This window comes from Gorilla gorilla, chromosome 13 (genome assembly GCF_029281585.2).
Source record: "Gorilla gorilla gorilla isolate KB3781 chromosome 13, NHGRI_mGorGor1-v2.1_pri, whole genome shotgun sequence".
Classification (NCBI taxonomy): Eukaryota; Metazoa; Chordata; class Mammalia; order Primates; family Hominidae; genus Gorilla; species Gorilla gorilla.
The window spans coordinates 130843841-130860731 of NC_073237.2; the positions used below are offsets into that span (position 1 = coordinate 130843841).

Genomic DNA, 16891 nt, shown 5'->3' on the forward strand with positions numbered 1-16891 from the left:
GTGGGATCACAGGTCACTGCAGCTTGGACCTCCGCAGGCTCAGGTAATCCTCCTGCCTCAGTCTGCTGAGTATTCAGGACTACAGGCATATGCCATCATGCCTGGCTAATTTTTCTGTTTTTTGTAGAGATAGGATTTTGCCACATTGCCCAGGCTGGTCTCGAACTCCTGGGATCAAATGATCCACCCGCCTCAGCCTCCCAAAGTGCTGGAATTATAGGCGTGAAGCACTGTGCCTGGCCTTTATTTCCTTAAACCACTGAGATCTGGGATCCATATGTGACAGCAGGAGTCAGCAAACTGTGACCCAGGCCACATGTGGCCTGCTGCCTGCTTCGTGCGGCCCTAAGGTCTTGCATCTTTCAAGGTGTACCTTTCCACTGGGCACCTACATGCCTGCATCATAGTTTCAATTTGCCCCGTGGCGCATATGGCTTAAAACACTGACTACCTGGTGCTTTAGGAGAAGGCTTTCTGTGTCTGGCATGGCTGCCTTAGGTCAGGGTCCCTTGGAAGCAGCCTCTGAGAAGATACTTGAGTGTGAGTAGTTTATTTGTGGGGGTGATCCCAAGAAGCTCTGATACGGAAGTGAGGTACGTGATCAAGCTGGCCACTGTGAGAAATTTGGGTGCAGTCCCCAGGGGACCTCTGGATGACAGTGGTGAACCCCCCTGAGTGTTCTGTCTGAGGGAGAGGAAGCTGGGGCATTTCTCCCCACTCCTGTCCCTCGCCACAGACGGAGACCAGAGAAACTCTAAATTAGAGGCTGCAGGTCAGGGAGTGCCGGGGAACGGGCAGCGTCAGCCACAGCTGCCTTTGCTGAGACCTTTGCTGAAACCCCTTTACTGGACAGATGACAAACCAAGGCTAACGTGGGTAAAGCATCATGCTCCAGCCTGTGAAGACAGGAAGAGGCAGAGCCGGCCTGTGTCTAGGCCCGGCTGCTCCTGGGCAGGGGTCCTCCTGCTCTCCTACCTCACTGGATTTCCCAAGCTCAGCCTGGTGGGGTCTGGCAGAGGCTGGCGGGGCCTGGCAGGGGTTATGAGGTATGTCCGAGTCTCCTGGCAACGGGGATCGCACCCAGGCTGGCCCAGCGCCTTTGCCCCGCAAGCCAGGGAGCGGTGCCATTGCTCCAGGAAGTCGCCTGGCCTGAGACTTTCCTAAATTCTACCCAGACTCAGCGCCCAGAGGCTGGTGAGTCCTAGGTGCCCGGGCCAGGCCTTCAGATGTGGATTTTCCATGGAAGGCAGAGCCGGGCTGGCACTGCGGGCGTGCGCCTCACGCCTACACAGTGCTCGGTTCTGGAATTGGCTCCTCAGCCTGTGATGCTGTGGGCTAGAGAGTTTACCCAGGGATAATAACTGTGGGCTCATGAAATCACAGGATTCCTGGGGCTGGGTGGGACCATGGAGAGGGCTCTGCGGCCTCTCCTTGTTGGATGGAGGGGGAGAGTGGCCCAGGCAGGGAAGGGCGTGTCCAAGCCTCGAAGCTGCTCGTGGTGGGAACCAGGGACCCAGACCAGGACTTTTTCACACACACAAAACGGGCAGTGCCAGATGGCCTTCTCCAGGAAACGGTGGGTGGGGGAGTCTTAGGCTGCCACGTGCCTGGCGGGCTTGGGACAAAGTGGAGGGAGGTGCTTGCTGGCGAGTGTTCATGGGGACGCTGGGAAGAACCGCGTGGTGGCTCTGTCCTACCTCGCAGGGTGCCTCTTCCTGGCCAGGACCAGGCTCTGCCCAGTGTGGGGGCCTTTCTTCTCCTGGTGTCTATACCACGCTGCCTCTGCCACCTTACGGGAGGTTCCTTCCATGATAACCTCTCTGCCAACTCATTACAAATCGTTTGTTTCTCTACAAAGAGCATCCGTGCTCATTGTGGACAATTCAAACAGTTGAGCCAGGTTCACTTGGGAGGGAAAATCTCCCCAGATCCGATGATCAGAGAGAGACAGAGCTCCGCTGAAATGCCCCAGCCTGGAAATCCATGGTGAATGAACTCTGCTTGGCCCACGCTCCTCACCATCCGTGTGTTTGTCCATCAGCAGTTTCAGTGGCCACCGCTGTCACGAGGATGTTGTTGCTCTTCGGGTGGAGAGACCTCAGCACCCTCCCAGCTGGGTCACTCACCCTCCCCTGCTCCATGCAGGCAGAGCTGTGAGCTGAGCCCACATCCCCATGGGCCCAGCCCTCTTGCCCCCCTTCTCACTGCTATGTGCCCTAGAGCATGGTCATGCCTGAGTTTCTGTACCACCAGTTAGCTGGAGAGGGAGAACCTCCAGATCTGGGTTTGAGCCCAAATCATAGGCCCCAGTCGGCTCTGCTGGAGTTCCCATCAGGCGGCATGGAACCACAGCCCTGATGGGAAGAAGCCGGGCACACTGACCATCAGGGGCTCATCTCTCCTGTGCGGACCCCTTCCTCAGTGAGGAGGGACGGTGGGCAGGGCTGAACTTGGCAGTCCCCCATGTTTTAGGGCACCATATGGGTGCCCCACGCCACGAGCACAGCAAACCCTCTTTCCTCCAGTCTGCTGGTGAGGGACTTTTAGGGGATGCCCATTGATTTGTTAATACAGATAACGCTCCCTGAACCTTCTGAACTTGGCTTGTTACTTCTGAGGCTGGCTTCGCAGGTCAGGACTACAGATTCTGAACGAATGCCTTTTCTTATATTTTGATGCCGACTGACAAATGACCTCTGCAAAAGCAACCCAGCCCCCACCTCTACCAAGAGTAGGCAGGGACGTTCATTCTCACGTGCCCTCTGCATGGGCGCCTGCTCATTTCCTTTCCTTCCTTCCTTCCTTCCTTCCTTCCTTCCTTCCTTCCTTCCTTCCTTCCTTCCTTCCTTCCTCTCTCTCTCTCTTTCTTTCATGGAGTCTTGCTCTGTTGCCTAGGCTGGAGTCCAGTGGTGTGATCTCGGCTCACGACAACCTCTGCTTCCCAGGTTCAAGCAATTCTCCTGCCTCAGCCTCCCGAGTAGCTGGGATTACAGGCACGCACCACCACACCTGGCTAATTTTTGTATTTTTAGTAAAGACAGGGCTTCACCATGTTGGCCAGGCTGGTCTCAAACTCCTGACCTCAAGTGATCCACCCACCTCGGCCTCCCAGAGTGCTGGGATTATAGGCATGTGCCTTATCTCCTCCAGGACAGAGGATGCCCCTTCATGCTGGATGCCTCATGCCTTCAGGTATGTGAATACGACTGCAGTGGGTGGCGGTCACCTGGCTCCCTGGCCTTGCACAGCGTGGCGGCGGACACAGAGGATGCAGCCTCACTCAGGCGGGGCCCAGGGCAGCCGCCCCTGCTCGGGCAGTTCTCCTCTGAGCAGTTGCGTAAAAACCTGGCTTCCTTTGTCTGGTGGCTTCTCTGAGCCCTTTACAGAGAGTGCATGGAGGCGCTGGTGTCCGCATGTACCCACACGGAAGTGCTTCTGTCACTTCTGAGCTTCCACTGCTGAGAACTGGTGCCTCGGTTCCGCCCAGTGATGAGGGCGCTGGGAAACGTCCCTGCAGGCAGCTGCTTCCCACAGTGACTGTGCCTCGGAGAGAGTCAGAGCCTGATGGGCCAGCGGCCACCTCTGCCGAGCTCTGTCCTTGGGATCCTGCCCTGTTGCCCTGCCTGGGGGGATTTTAACCGTCTGTGATCTCATCAGTGTTGTGCTGATTTCGTGGTCAAACCATCAGAGTTTGGGGACGTCTGCTATCTGCCTGCGGAAGCTCCACGTTGCGTTTTTCATTCCAGTGTGAGATGAGGGGCAGGGGGAAACTGCCAGTGCCAAGCCGTGCTTTTCGTTAGCTCGGTGGGGGAGCAAGCTCCCTCGCTCCCCTACCAGCTGCCCCTCCTGCATTTCACCCAGTCGCCCGGGATCAGGGAAGCAGAAGGAGGGTGCTTGGACAGAGGCATCTTTCTGTTGGAAGCAGGAGGAAGTACCCTTGGAGGGGCTGATTCTGAGCATCCAGGTCACCCCCCTGCCCACCGCCTATGCCATGGCAGATGTTGCTAATTGGCCGCCAAGCCCAGAAGGAGTCTCAGACCCCTTCTTTACACAGTGCCCTTGGTGAAAATAAATGAAGGCCACCCAAGTGAGAACAGGTAGAGGCTGACTCTAGCACGGGAGTCGGCCACTGTCACTTGTGTTTCAGCAGAGGCTCAAAGGCAGGCAGAGAAGTAGAAAAACCTGATACCATAGGGGACAAAAGGGAAGACTTCAGGTGAGCCCTGGTTGGAGGCTGTTGGTGGCGGGAAGCTGGAAGTGGTTGATTAGAAGCAGTGTCCTGTGCCATGGGCTAGGGATACGGATTTAGTTTTCTCTGGTTGGTCCTAAGTTGGAAGGAAGGAAAGCGTTAGGAAACATATCAGTTATTCATCAAGTCCAGGCCACTTTGGGCAGATTGTTACAGGGGTTACTGTTTGGCTTCTTGGACTGTTTGCAAGAGACAGTGGTCTGACCTTCTCTGCAAGGCAGACTTGTGGGTGGCAGGTGGCTTCCTGGGCTGATTGCGGTGGGTAATGCAGTGTGTCCTGGGTGGGTTGCTGCGGATTGTGAGTCAGAGTCCTGTTTTTATATGCGATCTGGCCATTACCGACTTGTATACACAACCTCTCACCTGGCTGGGAGGGGCACTACCCCTGGGTTGCAGGGGGCTTCCGAGATGAAGCCTATTTACCATTCCTCCTAGAAGGAGCACATCTCCCTCCGTGCACGGGGCCACACTCGCTCCGGGATGATTCCAGGTCGTACTGGAACACCTGCTTCATTTCTCACCCTGAGGTGGATGCAGGAAGGAGAGAAAGACACCAGTACAGAGCCCTGCTTTGGATGAGCTGATCGTGCAGGTGGAAAGAAAGGACCCAGCTCCTGCTGCAAGGAACCACCCTCCCCAGTGTGGCTGTCCCCAAAGGAAAGGGGCTGAGTGGGGAACATCCCCTGGGAGGGTCACAGGGCCTTATGATGAGAAGAGCCCAGTCTCTGGAGCCACCAACTTGGGTTCAAATCCAAACTCCACTGCCCGGGGTCAGGTCCCTTCCAGGAGCCTGTGTCCCTGTGAGTCAGGGTGGTTGGGGTGATGTCACCATGTCACACAGTTTGGGAAGGTTGAAGAGGGTCAATGATGCAAAGCACCAGCATGTGGTAGATGCTTGAGTCAGCCCCTTACTACTGGTGGCCATTTCTTCTAGGGGCTTCAGTGCCTTGTCTATGACAGGGAGGAGAGGTCTGCATGGTGCATATACGGATGCCCAATACCCCCAGGAGGGAGGGGCTCTTTCCCTCCGGGTTCCAGGGGGACAATGGAAGTTGCAGGTGGCTGAGCCTGCACCATAGCAGGTATACAATGACGCAGACACTGTGAAGTCAACTCTGACACGACTACATCCCATCTTTAGAAGAGACAGGCAGTGGGGACCTGAGAATCAACCTCCTGAGAATCAGCAGAGGATTCTGGGCTCCACTTGTGTGTGTGGAGGACGGGCCTCTGTTCCGGCATGGAGGCCTCCCTTCTGCATGAGTGTCCTGATGGGCCTCAGGCCTGTGTCCAAATCTTCACTGCTCTGCCTGGGATCCTGGGCAAGTTATTGGCACTTCAGAGCCTTCCACGTGCACAATCCTGGTGATCAGGTTGGTTCGTTGGGAGGAATCTGTGAGATACGGGGTGGTGGAGAGCATTTAGCCGGGGATCTGGCCAGAGTAACTGCTCAATAAGGATACCCAAGAATAGGCCGGGTGCGGCGGCTCACGCCTGTCATCCCAGCACTTTGGGAGGCCAAGGCGGGTGGATCACTTGAGGTCAGGAGTTCAAGACCAGCCTGGCCAACATGGTGAAACCCCGTTTCTACTGAAAATACAAAAATTAGCCGGGTGGGGTGGCAGGTGCCTGTAATCTCAGCTACTTGGGAGGCAGAGGCATGAGAATCACTTAAACCGGGGAGGTGGAGGTTACAGTGAGCCGAGATGGCACCACTGCACTCCAGCCTGGGTGACAGAGGGACTCTGTCTCTAAAAATAAATAAATAAATAAAAAAGATACCCAAGAATAACAAAAAGAGAGAGGCGGGGCTGGAGTATTCTGTTATTGTGTCTCTGCGTGTGCCACACCATCCTGTCTCGTGCTGTGTGCCTCTGGGTGTCGGGGGCTCTGCCACTTCCTCTCGCCCGAGAGCTCACTGGAGGAACCTTCCAGCAGAGCACATGGGCCACGTCACTTCCTCTTATCGGAGGAAACTGCAGAAACAGCGACAGCCTCTTTGCCCTGTTCCTGGGGCGTGACCTGCTCTGTGAATTCGGTGCCTGACTCTCCTGTCTTTCTTTTCTCGTCGGCGTGCTCGCAATCCTGGGTCTGGGTTCTCTCTGTGGATGAAGAAGGGGATCTGAGCTAGAAGCAGGATAATCTGAGCTAGAAGCAGGATAATGTGAGCTAGAAGCAGGATCCGTCTGTGGTCAGAAATCGGCTCCTGGGACAGCTGGGGGGAGTGGCCATGACCAGGGCTGTCTTTTATTGAGCCCAGAGCCTTTTGGACGGGGGTGCATCACAAAGTCATTTCTGCGTATGGATGGCCTACTAGGTGCCGGGCGCAGTGCGTCTGCTGACTCTCTGAAAGGAGAGTTTGTTTGTTTTCTATTTTATAGATGAGGGGACTGTGGAGTCAGTGGTAAAATGATTTGCTGTGGTTTGAACCCACGTCTGACCCCAGGGCCACTGTAACCCCTCCAGTATCCCGACCACTTCTTCCTGCCTCTGCCTGCCTCTGAGGCCCTCCGGCCAGGGTGCAGGAGGTGCTGGGTAAGTATTTGTCACCTGATTGTCAGAGGACAAGCCATTGCTAACTCGGGTGAAATTCTGCCCAAGTCCTGACAAGAAAATGGGCCACAGGCTCGGGATGTCGGACTTGCATTTTCTTGGCGGCTGATGGAGGTGCCCCTCGCCTGGCCCTTGCCTGGGCTACCCCTGGAGGTCTTGACCCCTGAGGCTGGGAGGTCAGAGGAGGAATGGACCCTACCCCAAGCACCAGGCTGGATCAGAGAAGAGGAGGCCTCCAGCTAAAGCCTGATCTGCCTCTGAAGAATTTTCAACATGAGCATTAAGAAACAGTCCATATGGTTCAGAAAAGCCTGCTCACGCCCTTCCCAGCATCTGCTGCTGATTAAGGATAAGTGAGTTCACCCGGGGGCCCTGAGCACTGCTGGTTTGCGTGTTCTCTACATGGACAGCTGGGATTAAAGCGAGCTCCAGGGTTTTGTGCAATCCTTTAAGATAAGGAGTCCATTTGGGCTTTTGAGCAGATTGCTCCATGCAGCTGAAGTACTCCCGAGAGTCCGGAGTCAGAGCGGAGCCCACACCTCCTGGGTGGGGAGCTCGCAGGGAACGCGGGGCCAGCGAGGACCGCATTCCATTCACTAGTCCATTCATTCCCTTAGCCAGGTTCTTGCTCTGGGCTGGGTGCCCTGCACAGTGCTGAGGATACAGCGGGGAAAAAACCAAAACAGAACAAATCCAACCCAACCTGCTCCGGCCCCAACAAGCTAACAGCCTGGAGGTGTTAGCCAAGTGACCCGAGAACCAAGAGTGTAACATGGGCAGTGCCAACAGGGCGGGCACTCAGTTCTGTGGGGGCCAGAGTTGCCTCGGAGGTCAGAGAGGGCTTCCTGGAGGAAGCGGCATCTGAGTCAAGATTTTGAGGGATGAGTAGGAGTTAGTGAGGTGGAGAGCTGGGGCCGTAGCCTCTGAGACAGAGGAGACAGGCTGTGCTCTGTGGCAGGAGGGAGTGGGGCCAGCGCCTGGGGTCTGCACAGACCAGGGAGTTGGTGACCCAGGACAGCAGGGAGGAGGTGGGGCCGGGGGCAGGGCCGCACGGTGGAAGCACCGAGGGGATTTCCACAATGACCACCCCCCTATCCCCTAGAAGGAGAGCTGGGAGCCAGGCTGCAGTAATGTCCCGGGGCCAGTTGTGGAGTTAACCCTTTAGTCCCTCTGAGGCCCCGGTGTTTGGGGGACGGGGGTGGGGAAGTGACTGTGTACTGACCCTGACCTGTAAGGCAGTATTTCAATATCTGAAACCCTGGCCCAGCAGTCCTGGCGGCCCAGCCGCGTTGAAACCCTGGGAGCAAATGGCAGGATTCTAAGTGTGAGTGGAGAGTGTGGGGTGGGATGAGGGTGGGGCAGGGACGTCACCAGCTGCCACTCGGCTAAGCTCCCCTGACCGCAGGGTGAGGACAGAGCACGTACCACCAGGTCAGAGGCTCCCGCCATCCTGTGGATGAGAGAAGGTGCTGGGTGCTGGGATCAGGGTGACGGGGGGAAGACGGACCGAGGGAGCGGCATCCTGGCAGTGCCCCGGGAGGGCTGCCCTTGCCTTTGCCTGGTGAAGTCCCCTTTGAAGCCTCTTTCCAGGCACCCCGTTTATTGAGCCTTGCCCTGGATTTTCACTGCTTAACAAAGTCTAGTTAGTAGCTGCCTTCAGACAGGCTGGGTGGGGCTTGGCCGCTGCACCTGCAGTGTCTGCCACAGTCACATCTGTGGTTCATTCTGGAAAACCATCAGCCGGGGCCACCTGCAGTTTTCTTCTCTTTTTCAGACGCGACTAACACTGCCCTTGTCAGGACCGCCCTTGTCAGGACAGCCTGCAGGGTCCTTAGTCTCAGGTGGCTTCCCTGCAAAGCAGACCCCGAGACAAGGGTCTGGGCACAAGTGGCTGTTCTGGAGGGGAGTCTAGGATTTGCTGCGAGGCACCGGGGGAAGCAGGATGGGATGCAGGGGGCCCGCAAAGCAACTCAGCCCGCTGGGGACCCTCCGAGAACAGAGGCCCATGATGTGCCGAGTGGTCCTGCTGGGATGGTGGATGGCGTTGGGATGGTGAATGGCGCTGGGGTGGTGGATGGAGCTGGGGTGGTGTATGGCACTGGGGTGGTGGATGGCACTGGGGTGGTGGTTGGCGCTGGGGTGGTGGATGGCGCTGGAGTACTCAGCTACCGTTCCCATCCCCAACTGTTCTGGGGGTCCTTCAGGGGCTCTGGCACTCCAGCATTTCAGTCCCCCTCATTCACAGCCTCAGCAGCCCCCCGTGGCCAGGGAAACCCTTCCAGGAAGGAGAAGGGAAGTGGGGATGCTCTCCAGGGAGTGCCTGCAAGTTGTCTCGGGGTGGATCGGGGGTGGGTGGGGGTTTGGGCCGGGCACTGATGCTGGCTGCTGGAGTCCACCCCTGGCTTTGTCCAAATCCCCTGAAGCCCCTGCCAAGTCCATTCTCATTTGTCCTTGATTCTTCAGGGTGGTGGCTAATAGCATTCCTCCCCAAACTCTTAAATCAGGAGAGCCTGTGAGTCCCGCTGCAGCCCCTGTGGCCCTCAGGCCTTCCAGCGTCACACCTGAGATCACCACCTCCCCCGCCGTCCCGTGCCGGTGTCTCTTCCTGGACCGGCACTTCCAGCCCAAGGTTGTTGCCGTGGAGTGATGGAGACCTCCCTCTTTGAGGGCTGGCTTTGCCCTGGCCAGGCCTGGCTGCCAGGCTTGTCCATTACTGTTACCCTGCTGGCACCAAGCGGGGCCTGGAATCCAGGTCCCTGCCCCCTGACGTAGCAGTGACCACAGCTCATCCTGGTAGGCAAGGGAGGGTTTGCTTTCTTCGCTTCCTGTGTGACCAGCCAGCAGTTGCAGCGTTAGGTCAGTGGGGTCCTCACTATGGTCCCTGGAGGAAGCGCCCCACACCGGGCACCAGGACCTCTCACCCTACAGAGAAGCATCCCTCCTGCCTCCACACTTTCGTTCCTGGCCCATGTCTTCTGGTTATGGGGGACACAGCACTGTGTAATCCGTGGGTTCAAGCATACATCATATCCTGAAGGGTGATGTTTCAAAATATATACATTGTACCTGTTTCCTTTTCTTATTTATTAATTTAATTTATCTTATTTAAGGGTGATGTTTCAAAATATATGCAATGTACCTTTTTTCTTTTCTTATTTATTAATTTAATTTATCTTATTTAAGGGTGATGTTTCAAAATATATGCAATGTACCTTTTTTCTTTTCTTATTTATTTATTTTTGAGACAGAGTCTCACTCTGTTGCCCAGACTGGAGTGCAATGGCGTGATTTCAGCATACGGCAACCTCCACCTCCCAGGTTCAAGCGATCCTCCTGCCTCAGCCTCCCTAGTAGCCTCCCTAGTAACAGCACCAGCCACCACACCTGGCTAATTTTTGTGTTTTTTGTAGAGAAGGGGTTTCATGTTGGCCAGGCTGGCCTAGAACTTCTGACCTCAAGTGATCTGCCCACCTTGGTCTCCCAAAGTGCTGGGATTATAGGTGTAAGCCACCGTGCCCGGCTCTATTTTATTTTTATTGAGGTGAAACACACATAACCTACAATCCCCCACTTTAAAATATGCAATCAGTATATTTACCAGGTGCAGCCGCCACCTCTCTCTCATTTTAAAACTTTTTTGCACTCCAGAGGAGCGTTTTTTACCCATTAAACAGTCTCTCCCCAGCCCCTGGCAACCGCGAGTCTCCTTTCTGTCTGTATGATTTGCTTTTTCCTATTCTAGTTCATACAAATAGGATCGTACAGTATGAGTCTTTGGGATCTGACGTCTTCCCTGAGCCCATGTCTTTTGGGTCCCCGTTGCAGCATGCATCCGAGCTTCACTCCTTTCTGTGGTTGAATCACACTCCACTGTGCGGATGGGCCGGTTTTGTTTCCCCATCACCGTTGCTGGACCTTTGGGTGGCTCCTACCTTTGGGCCACTGCATTCTGTATCTCGGCGCAGAGGCTGTCCCCTCCCGGACTTTACTAAGGACTTTAAGGAGTCTTTCCCACTCTGTCAGGCTGGCAGGTTCTGAGTGCCACGGTGCTCCTGGGTCACGATCCCTATGCCACCTCCCTCACAGTAGCTGGTCCCTCATCAGAGGCAACCTCATGCAAGATGCCATGTTGGCAAATGAGATGCTCTATGAGTCCTTGGAAGGTGCAAGTGGTGAGGCCACGTGGAGAGGGCAGGTGAGCCACGCTGGGATGTGGGTCCACCCAGCGAGGAAGTGGCCTCCAGGGTGGGAGGGTCAGCTGGGTTCTGACGTGTCACCGGTCATGAAGAGGTTGGTTGGTCTCCTCGAGAACTGAAGCCTCCCCCTGGACAGCTCGAGTGGCTCTCTGCTCTGCTGGCACGCGGCATTGGCAGACACGGGTGGCCTGGGCGAGAGAACCTCTCGGATGTGAGCCGTCCACGCTGCTGGGGCTGTGCGCTCACTGTTTCAGCTCTGGGTGGCGGGGAAGGCAGGCTGACTCACTGCTGACTCATGGGCCCAGCATCTCTCCTCCCGGCTACACTCATACCCATGAACCAGGAGGCCCCAGACAAAGTTTCACATGCTTCCCAGTCCATCTGCACACCTCTCCCCCAGGACACCTTGTCTCCAACTTTCCAGTCTTGCCCTTCCAGGCCCCGACCATCCTTCCAGGCCACTGACCACTGCCCAGGACTCACAGCGTATCCAAATCTCCATCCATGTCTCCCTCCATGCAACGTGGATGTCAGGCGTCCTGCTGGCAGCTCTGCCTTTCAGGGCCATTCCGAGAGAGTGGGGTTGACGTACGGTCGCTGCTATGGCCTGGCACGTGCACGAAATCACTGGGCGGCCGGAGTGTGTGTGGGGCGGTGGAAATGCCATGTTGAGAGAACATGAAATGTGTGCGGAAAATAAAGGCAGACGGCCTGCCTGAGTGTGAGCGTACAATCGCCTGAACTCCCCTGTGGTTTTGCCATTTATTGAATCGTGTAAACCCACAACTATTTTTTTACTGTTTGGTAATGCTTTTCAAATTTTGCAATAAACCCATTCAGCAGCAACAAGCAGAAAAGAAAAAGTCATGCTTAATCACAACATTAAATTTTTATTTCTCTTTCTCGAGGAAGTTGATGATGAACTCATATATAAACTTAGTGTTGGCATTAACCATCCAATATGGGGGCTGCAGTGACACACGAGAACCGGAGGAGCGAGTCAGTCCTTCAAGCTGTCACTTTAAGAGGACTGGCTGAGGATAAGGATGGCTGAGGAACCCCTAATACAGGACTTTGTGGAGCCTGCCACTTTATTCAGATGAAATGTCTGCTCCTCTAAATGAATTTTGCTTGCTTTTTATTCCAAATTTTCTTGTGCGTGGATTCTCAGAACTTTGCAAACCATTCACTGATGCCTGTTTAGCTTGACTCATCAGATGTGTCAAGCAGGAAGTCAGTTAAATTAGGTCCAATAATGCTTTGATTTTTTTTTTTTTCCCTATCCAGTTGCAGGAATCTAGGTGAAGCCTCTGGAAGTTTGTTTTATCACATATGGAACATCTGACGTACAGTCAATGCTGCTGCAAATTCAGCAAGAAAATGTCAACATTGGCATTTTATTTGTTTTGATGATGGTGACAGGGAGATGGATTTTACAGGACCATGGCACCATGGTAAAGACGCAGTGTTCTGACTCAATGAAGAAGCCCATTGTTGGGAACTGGTTGCGGTGTACAAAACTCCTCACTGCATTTAAACAAGCTTGATATTCAACCAGTACAAACAGACGGTGTAGCTGTCAAAGTGTGCACATATTTTTATATACACACAGAGTAGCTGAACTGTAGTTTGGTTTGTGTCAGAGTGATGCGTATAGGAAAAACCTTTCCGCGTGGAAGCATGAACTTTCTTTTTGATTGAGCCATTGAAGAATTACCTTGTAATTCAACATGACGGTATTGAACATTTTTGAAAATGAGTCTCCAGGCCAGGCGCAGTGGCTCACGACTATGATCCCAGCACTACGCATGAGAGGCCAAGATGGGCGGATTGCTTGAAGACAGGGGTTCCAGACCAGCCTGGCCAACATGGTGAAATCCCCTGTCTACTAAAAATACAAAAATGATCCGGGCGTAGTGGCGTTGCAGTGAGCTGAGATCACGCCACTGCACTCCAGCCTGGGTGACAGAGCGAGACTGTCTCAAAAGAAAAAAAAAAAGAAAAGAAAATGAGTCTCTAAATTTGGTTGCATTTTATTTAAAACCATTTGGAGGTTTTAAGTCAAGCGATTTGACAGACAGTGTCAAAACACTTGAGCTTTTGCATCTTTTTCTGCAAAGGCGAGTACACTGAGGCTTATCCCTATGAAAGCAAGGAGGAAGCAGAACAAATTTAACTGCAGGCCCAGTGGGTGTGCAACGTTCAGTGTCAAAATGGAATAACTGTGCTCTGGAAAATCTTTACTTGTGGGAAGAATGCTTTGTTGGTGCTTTTATGTTAAGTGGATACATTTATATTCTGTTCTAACTAAGCAGAACAAAATTGAGAAGGTCATTCAAAAGAATCCTATGTAGAGACGGCCTATTTGAATTTTGTTTCACAAATATATTTGTTGAAGAAGGGCACACTAAATACAGCACCTGTGAGAATATTTGGCATGAAATATTTACACATTTAAGCAAAACAGAAACAAAACAAAAATGAAACAAACCAAAAGCCCCCAAACAGACCAACCTAGGGTTGTCAATATTCCCTACTCAGCAGAAATGGCTGGGTCCGTCAGGTTTGAGCTCAGCATCTGGTGAGAATGTATTTTTCTCAAATAAAAATGCTATTTTATTTCCAGAGAACTGGCTCTGGGGCGCATCAAAAAATTCAAATTAATTAACATAAATTGAATGATTTGTCAGGAATTTCATGAAAAAAATATAATGCCATATTGAAAAAAACACCAGTGACAAGTCTTGGAGACCAGTGGCTGAGATACTGATGGGAATGCATGGTTATGTACCAAAAATAATTTGTATAAAGATGTTATTTTATGTTGCATTAGTATACACAGATATATTTTCATACTTGTAGGAAGCATTATTTATTATGTATGTATGTATGTATGTCTTTATTTATTTTTTTGGAGATGGAGTCTTGCTCTGTCGCCCAGGCTGGAGTGCAGTGGTGCAATCTCAGCTCACTGCAAGCTTCGCCTCCCGGGTTCACGCCATTCTCCTGCCTCAGCGTCTCGAGTAGCTGGGACTACAGGCGCCTGCCACCACGCCCGGCTAATTTTTTTTGTATTTTTAATAGAGACGGGGTTTCACCGTGTTAGCGAGGCTGGTCTCGATCTCCTGACCTCGTGATCCACCTGCCTCGGCCTCCCAAAGTGCTGGGATTACAGGTGTGAGCCACCACGCCCGGCCGTATGTATTTATTTTTGAGTTGGAATTTCGCTCTTGTTTCCCAGGCTGGAGTGCAATGGCACGATCTCGGCTCACTGCAAGCTCTGCTTCCCAGTTTCAAGTGATTCTCCTGCCTCAGCCTCCCGAGTAGCTGGGATTACAGGTGCCCACCACCATGCCCGGGTAATTTTTGTATTTTTAGTAGAGATGGGGTTTCCCATGTTGGCCAGGCTGGTCTCAAACTCCTGACCTCAGGTGATCCATCCGTCTCGGCCTCCCAAAGTGCTGGGATTACAGGTGTAAGTCACTGTGCCTGGCCGCATTGTATTTTTGAGTTTCACTCTTGTCTCCCAGGCTGGACTGCAATGGTGTGAACTCAGCTCACCGCAACCTCCGCCTCCCGGGTTCAAGTGATTCTCCTGGCTCAGCCTCCCGAGTAGCTGGGATTACCGGCATGTGCCACCACGCCCAGCTAATTTTTTGTATTTTTAGTAGACACGGGGTTTCTCCGTGTTGGTCAGGCTGGTTTCGAACTCCCGATCTGAGGTGATCCGCCTGCCTCAGCCTCCCAAAGTGTTGGGATTACAGGCCTGAGCCACCGTCCCCAGCATGATTTTCGTAATCACATTCTTTTCTCTAGCTTACTTTATTGTAAGAATACAGTATAGATACATGTACAAAATATGTGTTAATTGACTGTTATCAGTAAGACTTCTTGTCAACAGTAGGCTATTAGCAGTTAATGTTTTGGGAAACTCCGTCTCTACTAAAAATACAAAAATTACCTGGGCGTGGTGGTAGGCGCCGGTAATCCCAGCTACTCAAGAGGCTGAGTGAGGCAGGAGAATCGCTTGAACCCAGGAGGTGGAGGTTGCAGTGAGGTGATGATCGCATCACTGCACTCCAGCCTGGGTGACAGAGCGAGAATCCATCGGAAAAAAAAGCTTTCTATGGATTTTCAATTGTAAGAAGGGTGGGTGCTCCGACCCCCTCGTGGTTCAAGGGCAGACTGTCTTTTATGGAGCCACCATTTTCATACACCCAGCGAGTCACTAAAATATGCATTCCCAGCCTTTATAAATTTAATGATTGCTGGTGCCCTGCCAGGAGAAATCCTAGGTGTCCTGGTTTTAGGGATGAACCACGCGGTCACCCCAGCTGGGGGCGAGGAGAGGGACGGCTCCTCCTCCCCTGTTATTTGTCTTTGGGCCCTTGCCCCTCCCCTTGACCCTTTGCTCCTCTCTCCTCGTGCCCATCCCTAGACTGTCAGCTCCACGGGAAGAGGCCCCGCAGCCAGGACCTGCCAGCCCAGAGCCCGCTCACCGTGAGCGGTCGAATGAATCAACGCATGCAGGGACAAACCTGTGTGCGCGAAAGCTCAGCCTCAGGAAACCTGTCTGCGGAAATGCTCAGCCTCGGGAAACCTGTGCGCGCGAATGCTCAGCCTCGGGAAACCTGTGCGCGGAACCTCGGGAAACCTGTGCGCGGAAATGCTCAGCCTCGGGGCTCTGGCTGCCCACTTGGCCTGGGACCTTCCTGCTCCCCTGGCCCCCCCTGGTCTGCCCATCCTCCTCTGTCCTGACTCAGCTCAAATACGCCTTCTGGGGATCCCCCTGGCCCCCCCTGGTCTGCCCATCCTCCTCTGTCCTGACTCAGCTCAAATACGCCTTCTGGGGATCCCCCTGGCCCACCCAGGCCAGGCGGCCAGGCAGGGCATGGGCTCCAGAACTCTTAGCGTGGTTTTCAATCACAGTCGGGCTAAGTATATCAGGGCTGCGTGCAGGGCTCGGAGCCGGGGGAGTGTGTCCCTAGCGAAGGGCTCTTCTCCCACCCGCCCCTCACCCCTGCTGAGTCTCCCTCCCTACCCCTGTGGGACAACTTGGGTGGGCCCGTGGGTCCTGGGGGCACTTCGGAGGTGTCAGGGCAGGCTTGTGGGGGTATCTAGGAGTCTAGTTCCAATCTAAATCACAACTCCCCCTCTGCAGCTTCAGCCTTCAGCCCTCTTCTTCCTGCCGAGGCGAGGGGGCTGCTGGGAGGTTTTGGTCCTGCAGACTCCAGAGTCGCTGGGAGGAGAGGAGAGTATGTCGGCCCCAGGTCCCGGGCTCTGCTCCTGCGCTCTGGCCTCCGGTTTCTCTGGGCGTAGGAGAGGAGGGCAGGTGAGAGGAAGGGCGGGGCTGGGGGCTGCCCATGCTTCTCTCCCGCTGCTAGCAGTCTCCTTAGGAGGACCGCTCTGTGCGTGGGGTGGAGGTGGGGGTGTCTGTGACTTCTTCCCCAACCTGCCCCCAGGACTGCCCCACCCTCCACCCTCGAGCTGGGGGTCCCGATACTCCCGTCACATCCGTTCCCGTCACACCCTCTCTCTAGCTTCTCTTTGCAGGGCTGCCCTTGTGAGTGGGGTCCTTGAAGACCCTGGGGGTGGGGGGACAAGCCATGTGGCTGGGAACCGCCATGGGCCTCTGGGCACAGAGCTCCTCCCTGTACCTACAGCCGGCAGCCCCCCAACCCCAGCTTCTCCCTTTCTGCCTCCCCCTGCCTCCCTGCTGCCTCTCCACTGCCTCAACGGCGGCCCTGCACCCTCTTTCCTCCTGCAGGGAGCAGACTTGGGCCCTCTCTCTGCACCCAGATGCAGTGGGGCCAGTGGAGGGGTGAGCTTAGGTCGTGGGGGACAGGGGGCCTGGTGGCTCCAGCTGGCCATGTAGCCCACTCTGAGTCCTGTT

At 54.2% G+C, this 16891-nt stretch overlaps 1 long non-coding RNA gene across 1 annotated transcript in view; it reads left to right on the plus strand.

Annotated features, from left to right (window-relative positions):
- Positions 1 to 1087: 1087 nt before the first annotated feature.
- Positions 1088 to 16891, plus strand: part of LOC134756844 (uncharacterized) — a 57841-nt gene continuing 42037 nt past the window's right edge. The window contains exon 1 of the long non-coding RNA XR_010130143.1: positions 1088 to 1194. This is a non-coding gene — a long non-coding RNA (uncharacterized lncRNA). The remainder of the gene's footprint in view (positions 1195 to 16891) is intronic.